The sequence below is a fragment of the Triticum aestivum genome, chromosome 6B (assembly GCF_018294505.1).
Source record: "Triticum aestivum cultivar Chinese Spring chromosome 6B, IWGSC CS RefSeq v2.1, whole genome shotgun sequence".
Classification (NCBI taxonomy): Eukaryota; Viridiplantae; Streptophyta; class Magnoliopsida; order Poales; family Poaceae; genus Triticum; species Triticum aestivum.
This window is the reverse complement of record NC_057810.1, coordinates 16343176-16352822: the sequence shown is the minus strand read 5'-3', so window position 1 is coordinate 16352822 and position 9647 is coordinate 16343176. Positions and strand designations below refer to the sequence as shown.

The 9647-nt window shown below is 44.7% G+C and overlaps 1 pseudogene; it reads right to left on the bottom strand.

Annotated features, from left to right (window-relative positions):
• Nucleotides 1-665: 665 nt before the first annotated feature.
• On the bottom strand, nucleotides 666-9269 carry LOC123138629 (uncharacterized; annotated as a pseudogene).
• Nucleotides 9270-9647: the final 378 nt, after the last annotated feature.

Genomic DNA, 9647 nt, shown 5'->3' with positions numbered 1-9647 from the left:
TGGAATCTAGGCCCGCCATTGGTTCTTCATAGTTCGAAGGTTCACCGTTGTCTAACAACATGATTTCCAGGACAGGGTTGCCATACCACTCTGGTGTGGAACGTGTCCTTGTGGACCTACGAAGTTCATTAGTGACTTGATCCGAAGTACCTTGATCATCATCATTAATTTCCTCTCTAGTCGGTGCAGGCACCACGGGAACATCTTCCCGAGCTACGCTACTTACCGGTTCAAGAGGTAGATCCTATATCCTCAACAACAACTTTTTTGATCTTTCTATAGATAAACTCTGCCAATTAATTGCAAGTAAATTTTATTTGAAACAAAAATGAAGAAAGTAATAAAAAACAGAAATAAGCATGAATAAACAGAAATAACACATTTTTTACTCTAAATGCATAATAATATCACGTAAAAAAGAGAAAAGGCATAATAGCCCCATTTAACCATGAATAAATAAAAATAACAAAACTTCAACTCTAAATACACCGTGATATCAAGTAAAAACATAATAAAAGCATAATACATATTTAACTATGAATAAACATAAGTAACATTGTTTCAACTTAAATGCATCATAATATCATGTAAAGAGCTAACAAGGCATGGCTAATCAGAATTAACAATGAATGAGCATGATTAAAAATAATTTCAATCATTAGAAACTAACCTACATTCTGAGTTTGACCGAAAGCATCAATGGATTTATGAAAGAACATCCGTGCATTGCAATACACCATGAAATTGATGAGACACATACCAGTAGGCCTTGTCCATGAGTCACACATCACAGTTACGCCATAGTTCCTCTAGTCTTGCTAGAACATCTTCAGCCACTATTCAGCTTCTTCATAATTTTTGTCCAAATAAATCCCATCAATCTCCTTAGCAGTTGGAACAGGAGCTGGGCCAAGGTTTTGAGATATCTTGACTGCCGCACGAAAATAGGGACAATTTGCTTTCAGACCAGCAATGTAATTAGCATGAAAGAACATTGCCCAGGCTTGGCCAAGTACATCTTCTGACTCAACAATCAAAGCACTGCTGATCTTTGGTTGCATTGATACTTTGTTGCTCGATAATTCCTTGTCAAAGTATGTTGTGATACTTTGTTTCCCAAGCGACACACGAACACCACTCCCACTCCCTCTCCTCCTCTCAACTGCACGAGAGACATTCTTGTCTCTTAGGGACTCCCGAAGTGCGGCATGAATCTGTTCATCATCATCTTCTTCAATATTTTTCACCCCTTCTCCATGGTACAACCCTTCCATGATATCCCGTTCCAAGCGGAGTTTACGATTTGTCTTTTCCCTCTTCTTCCGCCTTGCGTCATCCCGGGAGTCCCTTATTGCAGCACGCACATTTCTTGGAACGTTGGGGCACTCCCTCACTTCACCTAGTATACCTCCAAGGTGCGCTCCCTAAAGCAGGTTGCACCTCCTCCTCTAGTGATTAGGGGGCAGTACCGACAATCAAATCCCCCACCAAACTTGGGGCCATGGTTCCAAATATAATGGATGTCATTGCTTACAAGCCCTACATATCAAAATTTCAAGCACCAGGTTAGCAATGCATCATAATATATAGCTATAACAGAATAAACAATATGTCAACTCTAAATGCATCATCATATGAAATAAAAAAGGAGTAAGGAATAAAAAAGAATAAACCAGGACAGTAACAAAAAATAGCACAATTTTTACAACAGAATAAACAATATTCAACTTTAAATGCATCATAACATCAACTAAAAAGATAATAAGGCAGGAAAAACCAGAATTGTCACATTTTTTACTCTAAATGCATAACAACATCAAGTAAAAGGATAACAAGGCATAACAAACAGAATTAGCACAATTTTAATTTCAAACAAAATTAACACATTTTTATTTAAATCAGTGGCAGAGGCAGTACCCGGCGACCCGGGGCAGCTGTCCGGGCTCACCAGCGAGCGGCCACATAAACCATGCTATGGCGCCACGTATTAATTAGCCATATTTAAAAAAGATGGGAATTCACTGTCCATTATATTTGGCAATCCTCCCATTTAAAAAAGATGGCAATCCACAACGGCTCTTCCTAGACATTCATGTCCACTAATTAGGCAAGGTAAGTTAAGATCAACTAGATTTTGGGATTGCAATCAGTGGACACGCACGCACACACAAATTTATGGGATGGGAATTCACTGCTTAGGTTCGGAGATTTTATTAGTAGTAAATTGGTTTGTAATTTGCATCTATATAGGAATTTGGGGATTCGATCGTTCCGAAAAGGTTCATTGAAGGAAAATCGATCTCCACTCCTTATAGGTTTTGCTTCTTCTTGACTCCTCTAGCCAAATCATTGTTAGTTAGTTCAATCATTTTAAATCATTCAATTTTAATCTGAAGTTATAAATATCAGAACTAGAGGGAAGGACTATCACCGTTCTTCATTATTGTCAGGCTGAAGATTTTTTATGTCGTTAGATTGTGTTGAGATGAATCATTGCTTCAGACCTTCAGTGACTCAAATCAAGAGGTAATTGTGTCTTTCTTGTGGCTTGCTGAAATATATAGCAGATCTTTCTTAAATAGTTACCGTCATTATTGAGAGACCAACTTGAGACTTAGATTCTTCATTTGATAAATCATGTTCCATTTTCTGGTTGCAAAGATTTTAAAAGTTTGGCAAAAAAAGGTTGAAATGGAGGAGCATGTGGTATTTTGTCTTTTTAGTTAGCTTGCCGTCTGCCCCGGCTCTTAATTTTTCCTGGCTCCGCCACTGCGCATTGTGTAGTCAGTCAGGGAGTAATAGGTTGTTTTGTATCGATGATTAACAACACAGCAACTCGGGGTATCCGTGAGCCATCGCTGATTTTTTTTCTTGGCATTGATATCTAAGCTTAAGTTTCAGTTTCTGGTGGCTTGTTAGTTCCTCTTGTTTGTTGTGCGCATATTGTTTACGCATTGACTGCATCTAAGAGAGATGGCGATCATCATGTTGTTACAGAATCCCAGTTCCAGATCGTATTGCTGAAACTGTACCAAGAAAGACTGGGAAACAACACTATGGCATCGACTTCATTGTTTATGCCTCATTAATAAATTGAGGTGTTAGAGCATCTCCAATAGCACCTTATAATAGGTCACCAAAAGTGGCTCGAGTAAAAAAATTAGGCACCAAAACTGCTTTCTTTCATGAAAAAATGTGGTCTCCAACAATTACCCTATAATAAGGCTGCCACACGGCAATGACATATGCACTTTTCATCTCGAATAACACATACATATTGGATACAGAAAATATCAAATGCAACTCATATGTCCAAAATAAACCCAACAATGATTATTACATACTTCATCAAATCAAAGTCAACAACAAAGCTTTTAGCACACAATACAACAAAGTTCATCACACTAATACAACAAAGGTAGAGATGCAACTATGGTTGTTCATGCCCATGCCATGTCCACCACTCCTCTGTGAGATCCTATGAGATCTTTTCAAGATCAGTGCATCCGCATCTCTAATGTCATGGTACACCTAAAGAAAGCGTTTGATCCGGTCTTGCCTTCTAGCCGTCCGCATGGGTAATCCCACGAGGTCATACAAAGGGTATTCGCATGAGGTCATGTCGTGCAAGATCACGCATGATGTTATCATGTAACAAAGGATCTCTTGATCCCAAAGCCTAACCAGTCCTCACACAATAGCAAATTGGCATTGCAAAACCCCAAATGCCCTCTCAACATATTTCCTAGTCGTCCATGGACCATTGTGAAAATAAAAGTACTTTCATATCTTTGGGTTTTACTATTGGCTTGACAAACGTAGCCCACCTTGGAGAGATCTCATATGGGAGGTACTACTGAAAGTTGTCGGTGCATCCGTTTGCTTGGAAGGTCACCGATCAAAGTTCTTCATTCGCTAATTTTGTAAAGAGAGGTGAGCGGTGGAGCACATTGAAATCATGCAAGATCCAAGCATCCCATAATATGCACGTCATATCCATGTCTCATGATCAGCATAGCCTCAAGGATGATGGTGGCCTCCTTCTTCTGTCCTCTAAGCTATCCATGCCAATAGAACCGCCATGCTTCTGCCTCTTTTTCATGTGCATTGCCAAGATCAACGCAAGAGCTTCCTCCTCCTCCATGTCAAACTCCTCACCCAACAAGGAATCGTAGCAAAACTTGTAGTCACATGAGCTCATCTACAATAGAAACTATCTAGAGCTCTCAATCTTCTGTGCTTATGCAAAGAAATGCATGACAAATTTATTTACCTTGTAGGGATTCCATCAAACACCCTGTTTTCGGCAAGGAGCAAACCGGCGGACGACTCGTCGATGGCTAGATGGTAGCCAGCAGAGATGAAGAATCATAGAAATGGACTCCGTGAGCCGCCAGAGAGTCGATGTGATTGCATGGGAGGATATGCCGCGCCAAGGACAGCTAGCGAAAACATCGTGGGAAACACTCCGTTGCGATGGTCGAGTGGCCAGAAGTGGTACACCAACGGGTGCTAGTTGATCTCCATATGCCGCCGACAGCCATTTAGGCAGTTGGCTGGAATCGGAGAGGTAGCCGAGGTCAAATCGGCGCAGCGGAGGGGGCTCCGGAAACGGTCCGAGGCGGCGAGATATTGGGTGGGATTGGGATGGAGTCTGGGTGAGCGGCGGTGCAGAGGGGATGGCTTGTGGGGCTGTAGTGCGGTGGTGGTGGTGTGAAGGTGCGGTCGGAGGTGGGAATGAAACTGATGGTTGGAGGGTCGCACGCGGCTTGTCTTGATTTTGCCGTAGCCGCTCAAGTGTTGTATATTTGCGGCACTTGGTGCCTTCTTTTGGGCTGCACGCGACTTTTTTGCCCCCAAATGCCAAAAAACGGTTTGAGCAGACTCCTATTGGAGATGCTTGTTATGCTAGTTCCACAAAGCATTGTTCTGTAAGTTCGCTTCTTGCATAGTAACTTGCGTTGTTTCATATCCCAGCTGGATTTTTGTTTGATAGGATTCTGGTTTCGTGTGGACGCTAAATAACTGAGCTCAAGCTTATATGAGCTCAGGTTGACAGTAAAATTTAAAATAAATGAAAAAAATCTGACTTTCTTGTGGTTGTGAAACATTATGTTTGTGGAAAACTGTACGACACCCAAAACAGGTGTGGCTACCTCATATATATAAGGGTACACGAAGTGTACAAATACACAATATACAGGATATACACGGAAGCTACGTATAAACATTATCTAACACCCTCCCTCAATCTTAACTGTGGCCTGAAGTACAAAGCAAGTTAAGATTGTGCCTACAACCTTCAAACGGAGGTTGTGGAAGTGGCTTCGTGAAGATGTCAGCAAGTTGATCTTTGGAGGAGATGAACTTGATATGAAGAAGTTTCTGTGTAACACTTTCCCTCACAAAGTGACAGTCAACTTCGATGTGCTTCGTACGAGCATGAAAAAATGGATTAGATGAAAGATACGTTGCAGCAATATTATCACACAAAGAACCGGTGGCTGCTCTTGAGAGACTACCAACTCTCTCAATAGAGACTGTACCCGAATGAGCTCAGTCGCAGCATTGGCAACCGCCTTATACTCTGCTTCAGTGCTACTCCGAGAGACTGTGGCCTGCTTGCAAGCACTCCAGGCGATCAAGTTGCGACCAAAGAAGACAGCATAGCCCCCCGTATCACCGGTCATCTAGGCTCCCAGCCCAATCTGCATTAGAGAATGCCGAGAGAGTACTCGAGGAGGTATACCAAAGATGCAAGCCATAGGAGACAGTATGAGAGAGATAACGCAGTATACGCTTCACAACTGACCAGTGTGAAGTCCGTGGAGCATGAAGATACTGACACACATGGTTTACCGCATAGGAGATGTTCGGCCGTGTGATAGTCAAGTACTACAAGTCACCAACAACAGTGCGGTATTCTGTAGCATCATCTGAAGGAAGCAAGGCACCATCCAAGGCTGATAACCGATTAGTTGCAGGCATAGGGGTGGTAGCATGCTTGCATTGCAACATACCAGCATGTTGCAGCAAGTCAAGGAATACTTATGTTGAGTGAGAGTCAGGCCAGCAGAAGACCGTGAAACCTCCAGACCAATGAAGTAATGGAGAGCACCCAGATCCTTGACGGCAAAATGACCACTCAGAGCAGACAGCAAACGATCAGCGACAGTCACTGATGAGCTGATAAAAATAATGTCATCAACATAAACCAGTAGGTACATAGTAATCTCAGGACGATGAAACATGAACAGAGACGTGTCTGCAGTGGACGGAGCAAATACAAGACATCAAAGAACCTAGCCAAGTCGGGCATGTCATGCACGAGGAGCCTGCTTAAATCCATAAAGCGCCTTAACAAGATGACACAAATGATGCGGATGAGCAGGATCAACAAAAGCTAGAGGTTTCCACATGTAAACCTCTTCCTCCAAGACCCCATGGAGAAAAGCATTCTGAACATAAAGCTGAAGCTGAGATCACCCTTTGGCAACAGCGAAGGACAGAAGCAGATGAATGGTGGTAGCTTTGACAACTGGACTGAAGGTATCCTCGTAATCAAGATCATACTGTTGTTTATCCTTTGGCCACCAATCGTGCCTTGTATCGCTCAATAGATCCATCAGCATGCTTCTTTACCTTAAACATCCACTTGGAGTCAATGATGTTGACACCAGACACAGGAGGAACCAAGCGCCATCTATCGTTCCTCTGTAGTGCCTGAAACTCCAGCTCCATGGCACTGTGCCAATGACGAATCGGAAGGGCCATCTCAAAATGCCGAGGCTTAGTAGTGGGGTCAGTATCTGTCTATGCCATACATGCCGCAACCCACGCAACCGTGTCATCAGTGCACTCCTTTGGCCGAATGATACCACTCTGACTGCATGCACGAGGACGCAGAACAGGGATAGACGGCGGAGGTGGCGGCGGAGACGAAGATGATGCTGATGATGGAGACCGCTCCCCAAATGTAAAGCCAGTCACACGAGGCGACCGGCCTAGCAAGGAAGGCGTGGACGCCTTCTCGGCCAATGCGGGCGGGGACGCCAACTCGACCCCCATGGCAGAGGTTGGCTCAGGCGAAGCTGGCTCGGCAGCTCGCCCGGCTCGGCCAACACGTCGGCAAGTCCCGAGGTGGCGGGGCCCGGCTCGGCCAGCCCTGTCGGCAAGCCAGGTGACAGAGGGGCGTCACGAGTGGGCTCGGCGGACATCCGAGGGGACATGGACGGCTGCTCATCCGGAAGCTTGAGGCGTGCTCCACGTCCAGTACCTGCACCATGGTTAGGTAGCAACAACAGCGTATATGCAGCATCAACAAATTGACCAGGCAAAGGTAAAGCAGATTTCTCAGGTGAAGTGGGAGTGGTGGAGGTGACTGGAAGTGCGGAAAAAGGAAAAAAAATCTCATCAAACACCACATCACGTGAGATGTAGACGCGGTTAGAGGGAACATGAAGACACTTGTACCCTTTATGAAGAGAACAATAACCAAGAAACACACACTGTTAAACCGAAACTCCAACATGCTTCTGTTATATGGACGAAGATGTGGCCAACACGCGCTCGCAAAGACCTTGAGAAACGTATAATCAGGAACTTCATTCAGCAAGAGCTCAAGTGATGTTTTCATCTAACGGAGTCGTGTAGGAAGCTTGTTAATGAGAAAGCATGCGGTGGAAAATGCATCACTCCAAATCAGAAAGGCACGGAGGCATGGGAAAGCAAAGCAAGACCAGTCTCAACTATATGACGATATTTATGCTCAACTACACCGTTTTGCTGATGTTTATGAGGACAAGAGACACGATGTGTAATTCTAAGCTTATTAAAGAATGCATTGAGGTTGTGATACTCACCACCCCCCCCAATCGGATTGCACACGAAAGATTTTATGACTGAGTAGACGCTTAACATGCGCTTGGAATTGCAAGAAAACATTAAACACACCAGACTTGCGTTTAAGAAAATAAAGCCAAGTGAACCGACTATAAGCATCAATTAAACAGACATAGTAATTATGACCACTAACAGAGCTTTGGGCATGGCCCCATACATCTGAAAACACAAGTTCAAGCGTTTTATTGACTACACGACTCGACTGAGAAAAAGGAAGCTGGTGACTCTTGCCTTGCTGATAGGCATTACAACCTGCATCAACATGTTTATTGAACACGACTGGAAGCTCATGAGGATGAAGTAAATGGCGAACAATGGGAGTGGCAGAATGACCAAGGCGTGCATGCCAATGTGATGGAGACACACGAACACCACTCAAAGCACTAGGAGTTGGTGGAACATCAAGTGCATAAAGACCATTATGGCGCAGTTGACCTATAAGGAGTACGTCCCACATGCCCCAGTCCTTAACAAAAAAATTAGAAGGATGAAATTCAGCAAGAACATTATTATCACGAGCAAGTTTAGGAACTAAAAGCAAACTACATGAAACAGAGGGAATACGAAGGACATTGAGAAGAAGTAATTGTGTGGATCGACGTGTAAGAAGTGATGCCTAACCAATATGTGAGATGTGCATACCTTCCCCATTAGCGGAGTGAACCAGATCGTGTCCACGGTACGGCTCCTGTGTAGAGAGCTGGCCCATCTCAATCATCAGGTGATTGGTAGCTCCCGTATCCATGTACGAAGATGCATCAACTAGATAAGAAGGATTATGCCCCTGCTCATGACTCGCTAGGACAGCCTGCTTCTCACTACCCTTGCCATTTTTCCTGATCCCCAAGAAATCCTGCTTGAAGCGACGATGACAACCGGAGGCAAGGTGACCATCAAGTCCACACAACTGAAGGGCGGCAGGCATGGACTCGAACTAGTGGTGTTCCACGAACTAGGCACGGTCGGTGGAGGTTTTCCACCAGTTGGTGGCTTGTAGGGCTTGCCCTTCCCACGCGTTGCAGCATTGGTGGAAGGGAAACACGGCATAGAGCAGCGAGCCTGGATGCGCTGTGCCATAGCGAGGAGACGCGCATACAACTCACATGCTTGATGGGAGTGTCATGACCATTGATATTCTCCACCAAATTATCATAGTCGTCACTCAGTCCGTTGAGCACATAAGAGGTGAACTCCTTCGGACCAAGCGCCTTGCCAATGGAGAGAAGTGTGTCAGTCATACCCGACACTTTGTTGAAGTAGTCAGTGACGGCGAGATCATGAAGCTTCACCTCCCCAAGCGCAGTGCGGATGGTGTGCCCACGCTTGAGACTGCGAAGCAAAACTGGTATGAAGAGCCATCCACGCATCCCGAGATGTATCGGCGAAGATGACCAGTGACGAAACCCCCTCCATAAGAGAGCACTGGATGGCAGAGAGAATGGCATGATCTTGATCACCCACACATGGTGCCCCAGATGGTATGGCGGTGGGCACGGCAAAGTGCCATCCGGAAACCCCTCCAAGTAGCGACTGTGGAAAAGTAGCAGACCTGACCATGCCATGACAGATAGTTATCCGTCGTCAGCTTCAGCGGGATGAGATGCACAAAGTACAAATGTGCACTAGATAGACCATGATCCGAAGGAGACGGCGACGCATAAAAGCTCGGGGGTAAAGGACCACTCAGTACCACGGACGAAGCCACCAGCTTCATCAATGGTCCGTCGTAGGGCGCTCCATATGAA